The following is a 12,838-nucleotide window of genomic DNA, read 5'->3' on the forward strand; positions in this document are numbered from 1 at the left end:
CGGAGGGCCTGAACAAGATCCTCGCCGACATGCTAGCAATGTACGTCGACGTCGAACACAAGACCTGGGATGCCGTCCTGCCATTCGTAACATTCGCTTACAAGAAGGCGGTTCAAGAAACAACATAGATCACGCCGTTTAAGCTGGTTTACGGCAGGAACCTGACGATGACGCTCGACGCCATGCTGCCGCACGTCACTGAAGAGCAGAATCTTGACGTCGCTACCTATCTCCAGCGTGCCGAAGAAGCCTGACAGCTCGCTCGCCTACGGATCAAGAACCAGCAGCGTACCGACAGCCGATACTACAACCTCCGACGAGGACTGAATGAGAAACTATTGCAACGCTATTTCGGACCCTACAAGGTCATCCGATGTATTGGCGCACTGGAATATGAGGCCGTGCCAGACGGCATTTCGCATTCACAAAGGCGCTGCGCACGAACTGAAGTGGTCCACGTGGTGCGCCTTAAACCCTTTTACGGACGCTGTCTTCCTTATTTGTTGTTTTCTTTGCTACGAGTGGCTCTCTATATTACTTTCGTTTGTTTGCAGCATCGGGTTGATGCATGTTAAGAGGGGGGTATTGACTCGTGTACTTATATTTATCGGGCGACCACGTTTCGACCCCTAACAAATGTTATCGCACAGCGCGGGACGCGCCTGCATGTATACGAAGTTTCTGGAAAGTTATCGATGCTTCTATCCGCTGTCTGTTGTCGCCGAACGTTGTGGTATCTGATTTCATCGCGTGACGCGAATGGTGTAGAACTTTGTGGAAGGCACGCGGGTCCCAACGATTAGTCTGGAACATTCGATGACTGCTGTATAAAGACCGACGCGCTGGACCCGCTGATCAGATTTTCGACGATCGCCGACCGTGTTCGCCGCTATCGTTGTGCTATAACTGTAGCCTGTTTTTGTGGACACGGGTACGCCCAATAAAAGGTAATTTTGTCTTTCACAGTATTGCTACTGTGTTCTTCAACGTCACCACCACGTGACAATATCTGAGAGCCAATGTATGACCACAGCCAGCACCTCTAGCAGTCAAGGCGGCCACACAATTAAGGAGGGATGTTGATTTGTGTTGTGCACATTTAACGCCAGGGTGCCAAATGATGCGATTATCCACAATTAACCCCAGATAACCGGGCTGTCCCACCCTATCCCACTACAGCCTCCTGCGTGAAGAAAGAATAGAGCAAGCACTTCAGGTCACTTTCTTTGTTTCCCTAATATCTACACTCAAGACCCCTTTTTTTGTCCCGTTCTCTTCTCTTGCGTGTGTCTCTTTATTTGGCGTCTTCATATCTTATAATGAACAAGACCCCTTTTGTTGCATCATTTCCAGCTCGAGGTCGTCATTTTTCAGTCCTAAAATCTTTCAGGCTAAAAAAAGTTCTTCAAATCGAGAAATAAGTTCGCCGTTTCGACAGATGAGCAATCCATTGGCACATGCGTTTTTTTAAAATCTTCGGTAAGTCAACCGAAGATAACATCGGCTTTCACCGCTGGGCGCATCTCTGTGCCTCTTCAACGAAAGGATGCCCTTGACTACACCATAATCAAGATGATTCGCACTGAGATGCAGCCCTTTCATGATGTCGAGAAGGAGCGATTCAAACAATTCGTAACGCTAAGTTTGACAATAATATTCTGAGACAGAGGCAAGCACGAATGTTGTTTATGCAAGGCGAATGCTGAAGATGATGTATGTTAAAGATGACAGTAGAACATGGCGGTCGAAGTGCCCCAGCAACAACACTTATTCGTCATCGTCTCTTGTCTGGTCGTACTGTTCTGCATGGCGACACTAGGCCGCCGGAGTTGGAGAGCCGACCCGGTCCAAGCGATTATGACCCGGCAAAAGCACGCACGTAGAACTTTAAATGGGAGACATGAACCGCATCGGCTCTTCGATGTACGGACGACGGGCTCGGCTCTTCGGGAGCAATCTCGCACGTCACATCCGAAAGTTGTCGCAGGGTTCGGTAGGGATCTGAATATCGCGACAGAAGTTTTCCCGATGGGCCCACACGACGAGATGGTGACCACATGAGCACAAGGGAGTCAGGTAAATACGCACTGTACCTTCCAATGGTGCGTATCGTAACGGTATTTATGGGAAGCCTGGGAACCAGTGAGATGAGCGCGGACAATGTGACGGGCCTGTGCTGCAATCGAAATTGCATCACAAGCTTAATCGGCATGCGACTGTGTGACTTGTGGAAGTGCACTTTGTAGGGGTAAAATGGGATCACAGCCAAGCGGTAGATAAAACGGTGTGTAACCTGCAGTGTCATGGCGTTACAAATTGTACGTGAAGGTGACATATGGCAGAGTGACGTCCCAGCCCTGGTGGTGTGGAGAAATGTACATAACTAGCGGGTCGGTAAGCGGTAAGTCCCTCTGTTAGACCATTAGTCTGTGGATGGTATGCAGTGGCTATTTGACGCTCACTAGACCATATGCGGAGGATATCACCAATGACCTTTGACAAGAAGCAACGTCTTCGATCAGTGAGGAGCTGACGTGGAGCACCGTGGTGCAGGATGACGTTGCGTTGCAGGAAATCTGCGACGTCAGTGGCACAACTTGTAGGTAGTGCCCCCGTAATGGCGAAGCGTGTGGCGTAATTGAATGAAACCGCAACCCATTTGTTACCCTTATTTGAAAAAGAGAAAGGGCGAAGTAGGTTGAGTCTGACGCAAAAGAAAGGCTCATTGGGAATACGATGGGTTCTAAAAGCTCAGCTGGAGCCACGGAAGTCAGCTTCCGGCGTTGGCACAGGTCGGAAGCGGTCACATACCGCCGCATAGAGCGTTAGAAATCGCGCCAGAAGAGACGACGCTGGACTCGGTCAAAGGTGCGAATAACGCCAAGATTCCCATCGGTGGGCGCGTCGTGGTGTTGTTGAAGCACGGTGCGTTCAAGCGACCCCGGTACGGCCAACAGTAGGTCAGCACCATCAGGGCGGATGTTGCATTTACACAGGACTCCCTCGGAAGTACAGTAGAGACGAAGGGAAGTATCAGGAGTTGGCGAACTTTACCGATTCCTGATCATTCGCAGAACAAGATCACGGCGCAGTTCATCGCCGATGTTGAGGAAACCTGACATGGACTTAACGTTGGTATCGGATGCGAGGTTTGTGGCTTTTGGTGGGTCAACAGGGTGGCGGAACAAGCAGTCGTCGTCCTTATGTAAAATACCGGATTTGTACACTACAGAGGAAGTTCACTCTTGCAAGCGCAGTGCCCCGCACCTAAGACGCCCTATCGGGTTCTTCAATGAGGAGAGCCAGCACCGCGGGTCGTGGCTGTTAATTGCGTGGAAATGGCGACAAAACAGGCATGGGCGAAACTTCACTATCGCCCAAACCAGTCTTAGGCAGTCTCATTCCGTCATAGAATAGTGGCGCTCAGCCATGGACAGTAGAGTTGGAGTTGGAGTTTATTTCACTACAGTGTTTCAACGTTTACATATTCCTACATGAGGCAAAGATACAATGTGTGTTGTGGAATGCGGGAAAAAAACTGCGATATAAACGCAGCTTGACTGGCCCCACATCCCAGAAATACAAGGCAGAAAAGTGACAGCATTCATAGTCATGAAAACAAGTAAATAGGCACATAAATACATAGTGAAATTGGCACAATAAGGAATATAATTATACAAAAACAAAAATGCAGAAATATTTGCACTCCTAGAGAAGAAAAAAATCATTAAGATCGTAAAAAGAAATTCAGCATTTGATGCCTTATTTTGAGCACCAAGAAAACAACAAGAAACAGATAGTGTCGGCAAAAAAAGATTGGGCGTATCCGGTCGCGAAAGAAGGCGCAATCGTTCTAATTAAAAATTGAATTTGTTCAGTATGGTGGGGGAGTGAATGTTTCAGCATCTGGAAACCAAAGTTTGTTCGGCATCGAGGTACCTTCCAATAATCCATCTGTATAGTAGGTCGAGACGAGGTGCTGCGCTCTAAGCATGCTATGAAGCTAAGATTATTATTTCGTTATATTCAGTTTTCAAAGACGCTAATATACAATATTTATACATACTGTCAAATCTTAACACTTTGAATTTATTGAATAAAGACGAGGTATGTGCATAATATTCGGCATTTCCTATACAACGTAATGCATTTTCTTGAAGCGCGAATAATTTTTGCTTAGATTGCACGGTGCCAGTGCCCCAAATTAAAAGACCATAGCGTAGCTCTGAACAAAAAGCGTGTTATACATAATTAACATTTGTTTAGTCTGTAAAAATGACTGACATTTCCTAAGCATGCCTAGTGTCTCACTTGGCTTTCTTTCTTACCAATTCACTATGGGAATCCCATAACATATGCTCGTGAAAAATTATTCCCAATGCTTTAGCTGTCGAAGTAAAATCAATCACGGAATCGTTCAGGTATAGCTTTGAAGTAGCTGCGTAGGTTGTTTCCTTCGATCGAAACAAAACGGTTTTCGTTATTAAAGGGACACTCAAGGTTACTGTGAAGTCAAGTTAAAGTGGTAAAGCAATGCTCTAGAGCGTCTGAGGCGTCAATATAATCGCGAACAGAGCTTTAGTAACCGAGAAATTCAGGTAAATGCAAGATCATTTTATTAGGTTATAAGACGGAAGAAAATGCTACTTGTCTACTTGTGTTCGATCCTAAGAAAAAATAATATTTTGACATTACCCTTCAGTAGTATGGGTGGTCGAAAGGTTTCGTTTTCACTCGACCATGTGCCCTCGACATTGAGCCGCGCGCGTTTTGGAGGTTCAGTTGCATAGTTATCACTCCATGCTGCGCTGGTTCTGCTGGCTCGAGAAACTTGCATTTGGAACAAGCAGCGAGAATGCCACGTCCATGTGATGTCGTGGGATGCGCGAACGGTCCGCGGAACTTGATGAACGGCGATTGCAGCAGCAAATACAACGTTACTTATCACTGTGTGCCAACGAGTGAACCTCCCCTTTCGAAGTGGTTAAGGGCCGTACCTCTGCCACAGCGCGTTGGCAAAGAGCCGAAAAACCACATTGTGTGCTCGCTTCATTTTCGTTCAGAGGATTACGAGTTCAACGCCGACTTACTGAAGGCGTGTGGAGTGCTTTTCAAAGCAATGCTTTCCCGTAGCGCTGTTCCGCCGGTCTTGCCTGCATTCTCCGAAGAGCAAGAACAACTGCAGGTCGAAAACGGGGCCGTGAATGCGGCATTTGGTTTTAACAAAGAAAAAGCTACAAATGTGCGAATAACCCGCCGTGGTTGCTCAGTGGCTATGGTGTTAGGCTGCTGAGCACGAGGTCGCGGGATCGAATCGCGGCCACGGCGGCCGCATTTCTATGGGGGCGAAATGCGAAAACACCCGTGTGCTTAGATTTAGGTGCACGTTAAAGAACCCCAGGTAGTCAAAATTTCCGGAGTCCTCCACTACGGCGTGCCTCATAATCAGAAAGTGGTTTTGGCACGTAAAACCCCAAATATTATAAATTGTGCGAATATGTACAGCCATGACATACAGTCGTCGTCGTAGTAGTAGGCAACGACGCCGGTAGCGCGAGCCCTCAGCAGCAGGTCACGTTCATCACTGCTTAAATCGGTGAAATTGAGCCCAGCATCGCGAGCCAATGTGTCGTTATCAGGGTCGTCCATTGCAACGAGTGTCATAGTTGGCGTCATAAAATAAAGAACCAGCTTATCGTCGCGAAGTTTCCCTTCCGCTAGCCACCATAGTTCCGCTTTCGCGCTGCTGTCGGCTCTGTCTTGGCTCTGTTTCTCGCCGCGCGTTTGCGTTTTCGGCAGAAAAGCCCTAGCGCCGTCTGCGGGCGCCGTTTTACTCACCGACGGCGCAACGTCAATATGGGACCATGACCTCACCACTCCTCGATCGGAGGGCGGGCGATTTGAACTGCTCGAGAGGTACGCGGACGCTTGAAAACGCATTTTCTCATACAATAAGTCTCTTCGCATGAAACAAGCGTTTCAAGGTTTCTGAGATGGTATTTCGACAGTCGACGTTGACTTAATATTAACCTTTAGTGCCCTTTTAAGCAATTGATATGTAGCGAGTTTACGGTTGCCCATGCATTCGAGTCACCTAGTGTCGCATTTGCATCTGAAATAAGGTCGTTTACGTCCACACCTGTGAAAAAGAAGGAAGTGTCATCCACACATATGACATATTGGATTGTATAGTTTATATTACTAATGTCGTTGACATAAGTAATAAAATGTAGTGGCCCCAATATACTACCTAGAGGTACACCTTGAGTAACTTTTTGCAAGGCCGATGATTGTTCTGTGTTTGTGCTTACACACTGTAGCCTATTCCTCAAATAACTGGCAAATAAATTCAGTACAATGCCTCCAATGCCGTAATTGGATAATTTTTGTAAAAGGGTATTGTGAATTATTCGGTCAAAGGCGTTAGAGAAGTCAACAAAGATACCTAGCGTAAGTTTTCTATCCTCTATAGTGCCTAATAAACTTTCCTTTTGTCGTAGCAGTGCTACCTCTGTCGACCACCCTGATCTAAAACCGTACTGAACCGGCGTAATCACCGAGTGTTTTGTAAAGAAATTCCATAATCTTTTTAATATTAGTTTTTCTTTGGGCTTTGAAAACAATGGTAGAATGCATATGGGACTACAGTTTTTCATATCACTTTTGTCTCCTCCCTTAAACAGTACTGTAACTTTTGCATGCTTCATACATTGTGGGAATATACCTCTGCCTAAAATTACGTTATAAATGTATGTTAAAGGGACCACTAATATATCTATAATAAAACAGATTGGAGTGTTGTTACAACCGTCAATATCTTCCGATTTACTTTTCTTTAGTTTTATTACAACACACATAACCTCATATTCATCTGTAGGGGAAAGATCAACCGCCGACGCTACTTGTGCGGGCATATAATGTAGTGCAGTAGTTTCACTGTTATGTTCTGGCACCGAAATTTAAGGTTGGTTTTGATTCAGTATGGCACTAATCAATAACTAGATATAGCGGCAAATTATCACTAAGTGTAATGTTATTTGTCCCAGATAGTCTTTGACGTGGTAAATTTGTAATTAAAAGGTCCAATAACGTGGCGCTAGTTGATGAAAAGCGAGTTGGTTCCAGTACCTCATCGGACAGCCAATACGATGTAAGAAGCATGGAAAATTCCGCCTGTTTTGACGTATTATAAAGCGTGTCAATGTTTAGGTCACCACCTAGAACTATATTTTAGTGGTGTACATTAACATAAAGAATATCGCTTCTAGCTACTGAAAAAGCCCAATTAAATTACCGTCAGGTGGACGATACACCACAGCGAAAAGAAACTTTCCGCTTTTCAGACATATTACCTTCTTATCTAACGTACATGAAGATAGGCCATCAAACCGTTCATAATTTATGCCTTGTTTAATAAGCATACATACGTTTCCACCTCTTCTATGCGATCTGTTCAAGAAAACTCCGTTATAACCTTCTAGATGCATAGCATCATTTGCCGAAAACCACGTTTCTGTCAACATAATTACAGAAAAATAAAAGCCGAAATCACTAATAAACATACAGAATTCATCTTTTTTGCCACGCGCTGACTGCTTATAGAAAAGTTAGAGGTAAATCGCATTTCTCCACCTTTTCATACCTTAACACTGACTGACTACTGCTACAAGTGCTCATTAAGGTTTCTGAAACATCAACAAGAAATCTTGCATCGTAAAACCCAAATTTATTGCGAAAGAAAGTTTGCGTTCGAACAATAGTTCAACGACAAAAGCAACGACGACTATCCTTGTCGAACAAATTCTACAACTACGAACAGGATAGGCTGCACAAATGAAAAATTGTAACCAAAACAAGCTACAACACCACGAGTCCTGGTGCATCGTAAGACAAAACACATAAGTAAAACGAGTTTTTCCAAACTATAATTTATGAGCGGAAATGCTGTTATTACATTATAAAGCAAAGATTTCATGAACCGACAGATATGCAATTTCATGAGCATGCGCGGTACTTGACCTACTTGACAACAGAAAATAAGCATGAAGTAAACCACCGATGTTTTCGCTTGCAGCAGTGCCGTAATATCTGTGCCCACAGCACAAACCGCATCTTTCGCAGCGCCGATTTCAGGAAGAACTGGTCATTTTGTTTACATCATCACTGTTTTCAATTTTGATCTTTGGTGCGTTATGAGTCTGCCGCGCAAAGATTTTTTCCATCGTGCTCCCAGACATATTGCCAACCTGTCTCGCGCTTGCGTGCCGTAGCTTTACAAAGAAGTCGTTTTATTTCTGGGCACAGATGTTCATTTAGAAACGCCGCTGAGCGAGAGTCAATGTCGAGATCCGAGCGCTTCAGGCCTACTGCGCGTGCATTCCTCAAAAAGCTATCCCGCATTTGTCTCTGCTCGAACTGCACAACCATATTTTTTGGCTTGGGTTGTGTGCCGTTGGAACTCTGTGTGCTCGTCCGATATCAGTCGCAGCAAGCGGAACACCCACCTTCTTTCCAATTTTTATGACCATTTCAACTAGGTATTTGGAGGACTCGTACGAGCTGCCTTTGATTTTGGCATTTGCCCGCCGTGAATACTGCTCAGCCCGAAGTACTCTGTTCTCATTGTCATTTACCTGCCATGCGAGATTCGAGCACTGTACCTTTATTTCATCATTTGGAGCTCTCAGAGCTTGGTTTTCATTCCTAATTTATTCATACTTATTGTTTGCTGTAGCCTAAAAATTTTAATATCCCTTAGTTCCTTGCGAAAGTCTCGCTCGATTGTGGCTTTGAAATCCTTGAACTCCACTAAGTTCACGCTTCAGTTCATCAAAAAGTAATCAGATCTCCTTCGACATCCTTAAAGTAAAAAGCTATACCAAAAACACAAATTAACACAAATGGCAGCAATGACAGCAGCGGCAAAAACAGTGAAAATCAAGAAGTGAACTGATTCCCAACCTGCGTAAAAGATGCGCAGAGTCCGTGAGCACATGTGAAGCCTGCTGCCACTCTTGCTGCCAAGTGAAAGAGCAGACGGTGCCCTCGGTGCTTTTGTAGGGTCTGCAGATGACAAACCAGTGGGGCAGAAGGGGCAGTGTTGCAGTCAAATTGCCTTAGCTTTAAAGGTGATGCTAACGTAGGAAACGTAGCTTTCCCATCCACGGCGATGAAGTACGAAACGGTAGCGAAGCCACTAGAGCCGGATTGCAGGATACGGTATCCCCAAATGCCTGCGTAAAATATGCGCAGAGTGTGTGTGCACACGTGAAGCCTGCTGCCGCCATTCCTGCCAAGTGGCTCGCGTAAGTGATAACGTAGTCTTGACCATGCTGAATCCCGACTACTAACATTAAGGATTTCATAGTACGGATTTCCTTGATTGATGAAGGGTCACAGTCGGCTAAAATTGGGGAGCTCGTCCAGTGTCCCATGAGTGCTGTGAAGGCTTCGGCCTACGGCTGTCCCTACGCGAAAGCGACTTCGTTCTCTGAAAGCTCGATGAGCGAGAGCGAAATGTCAGCAAAATTTTTAACGAAGCGACGAAAGTACGAGGATAAGCCTACGATGCTGCAAACGTCCTTAATTGAGCAAGGCCCAGGAAAGTCTCGCCTCGCTCAAACTTTGCCCGAGTCAGGTTGAATTGCATTGGTGTTGACAAGGTGCCCGAGAACGGCTATTTCACGATGACCGAAGTAACACTTCGACAAAATGAGCTGAAGTTTCGCATCGAGAAACACAGCAGGGACACCTGCGAGACGCTCAATGTGGGTTTAAAGATTGAAGCAAAAGAATTACGTCGTCGAGATAACAGAGATGGCCCACTTCAAGCCTCGCAGAAGGGTGCCTATAATTCATGCAAAGCTCGAAGGGCATGACTCCAAATTAAATATATATATATATATATATCAGGCGTAAAAAAGGTCTTGCGATCCTTCTCATCAACAGCGATCGGCCAGTAGCTGGAGCAGATTTCAGTCGATGAAAAATATTTCGCCCCATGTAGACAGTCAAGTGCATGATCCAAACGAAGCGATGCATACACGTCCTTTTTGGTGATCTTGCTCAGATGACGATAATCAGCACAAAACCTCCAGGAGTTGCCTTTTTCTCCACCAGCACAACGGGTGAGGCCCATGGGCTAGCAGGGGGCTCGATCATGTTCTTCAGCATTCGCGCGACTTCGCTTTGAATGATACTGCGATCTGCAGCAGACACGTGGTAGGGGCGGCGATGGACGGGTCTTGCGTTGCCGGTGTGTATCCGATGAGTGACTACGGCTGTCTGGTCGAGTGGCTGGTCATCGACATAAAAATATCGTGGTAACAAAACAGAATGTGACTAAGGTCTTCAGGTAGAGTTGGAGAGAGGTCGGTAGCGGTCATTTTATCGACGTCGTTGTAGGATGACGAAGCCAAACGGGACCACGCGACGGTAGGGCTGACAAGGGCAAAAATAGTGGGTGTGAGCGGAGATATCTCGCACTTGTGCACTGGTGTCAGACGGGTTACTGTCATGTTACCGGGAAGAACATGGGCAACACACCCAAAGTTGAGAAGAGAAAGCGAGGTATAATTATCGACAATAGTGACAATAGTGCTTGGAAGCACTACGCCATGCTGTAGAATAACGTCGACAAGCAGAGGGACTATGTAGTCGCCGTCAGGAACATGTGGTTGAGCGTTAAAAGGTACAGTAGCAGTGGCATGAAGAAGCAATCGGGCGAATTTGGCAGCGCATGGTGTGCACCGATGGTGTGCATCGCAAACAAAGTAGCAGTCCGAAGGAATGTCCAAATGTACGACACCTGCAACACAGCCTATTAGTGCAGAATGGGTTGAAAGAAAGTCCAGCCCCAAAATCAGGTCATGCGGACAGCGCTCTAACACACTCAGTGAGACGGTGGTTAGATGGCCAGCAATCGTTACGCGTGCTGTACACATGCCTACGACCGGTCGCACTTTGCCGTCGGCGATGCGGACTGCGCATGGTTCGGCAGGCGTGAGGACCTCTCTGAGCTTTGTGAAGCGCGGCGCTCATTACAGACATCTACGCTCCGGTGTCGATGAGGGGCTTGGATGGAAATCCATCCACCTCAACATCTAACACACTTCCAAGGGTAGGCAATGTATTCAGAGGAATGGAAGGCAGGGTTTTAGATACAGCGTCACCTCCGGGAGCTGCACATACTAGCTTTTCTGTGGCAAGAACGCGGAAGGAAAGCGGCGGGCCTGCGACGAACGAAGCCGACGACTTAGATGCGATGGTGACCACCTGGTTTGGAATGTCGTAGGTACGTTGTCGGTATTGTAGATGGACTCGCAGAGAAACGGGGAGCACCTGGATCCGGACGGTCGGACGGGAAGCTCCACCTAGGGGCGATAGCCAACGACTGTGGCACTGACGAGCGAGATGAAGCAAATCGGCCTGTCTTCCGTTGTTCTACAGTCGGCGGGGTTACGATGGTGAGTTGGAACCGCTGAAAAAGGGAAAGCGGTGGTTGAGCGGGGCCGGTCGTGACTGATAGCGGCCTGACAAATGGGGCAGAGAGACGGTAGGCCAAAATTTTCCATCTCTTGTCTGACAACCACCTGTATAAGCGAGACAGAACATCGGTTGTCTTGGCAATGTTGATGAGAAACGGGTGGAGACATGGCTTCGAGTTCTCGACCAAGTAGCTGTGTCAAATTTTCTTGTCCAGACAGGAGAGATCCACGTGGCTGTTCCTTATACGAAGACAACGAAGCTGTAATAGGTAGCCTGTTGAAGGACTGCGTAATGTTCTCATCAGTTCTTCATCAGTTCGAAATTGCGGCACTCTTTGATGATCGTGTCAGCCGTGTCATAGTTCTTGTAGATAAGCAGGTTGAATGTGTCATCTGCTATGCCCTCTAGGATGTGGCCGATCTTGAAGGTTTCGTTCATGCCTTTGTCAACTTTACGACACAGCACGAGGACATCTTGGATATATCGCGTGTGAGATTCTATTGACGTTTGAGCCCGGATCGATAGCTCCTTCTTCACTGCCACCTGACGGCCAAAGCGCTTTCCATAGAGGTCTATAAGCTTCTGCTTGCAGATGTCCCAACTCGTTATGTCACGTAGGTGTGCCTCGTACCATGCTAGCACTGTGTCCCGGAGGTAGAATATCACATTCGCTAGAATTAGCGTTGCGTCCCACCAGTTATTTTTGCTTGCGCGTTCATACCAGGACATCCAGTCTTCAATGTCCGTACCATCGATGCAATCGAAGGTCCCTGGGCCTCGCGGCTGAGCCAACACATCGGAGGCCAGAGTCTGCCGCAAGGGAGGTGGGCGGTCGGCCATTGTGACGTTTTGGCTGTCAATCATCGCTTGAGGGCCCATGCAACGACCACTGCGGATCTCCGTATTGGTACGCCGCACCTCCACCAAAATTTTGCGAGGCGGAGACAAGCACGAATGTTGCTTATGCAAGGCGAACTCTGAAGGCATGAGATGGCACTAGAACGTGGCGGCCAAAGCGCCCCAGCAACAACAACACTTCTGCGTTATCGTCTCTTGTCTGCATCGCGACTATATTATAAGCCGCCTTTCATTAAAGTACCTGCCTTGTATTTTTTCAAGTCAGGTCTCCATTGCGTGTTCAAGTTGCCATCGCGGGATGACCTCAGAGGGAAATTCCTTCCCGGAAAAGTTACAGCATTGCAGACCAAAATATCATTGTGTTGGGCGGGAGCGGAGTACGTATGTGTCGCAAAAGACGTGGTTTGGACGTCGTGGTCTACGGATGGCTTCCTGGCTTTCGATGTAACATTCGTGGGCAGCGACTTCACGGCTCACACGTACCTCCTCAGCT

The sequence above is a fragment of the Dermacentor variabilis genome, chromosome 7 (genome assembly GCF_050947875.1).
Source record: "Dermacentor variabilis isolate Ectoservices chromosome 7, ASM5094787v1, whole genome shotgun sequence".
NCBI lineage: Eukaryota > Metazoa > Arthropoda > Arachnida > Ixodida > Ixodidae > Dermacentor > Dermacentor variabilis.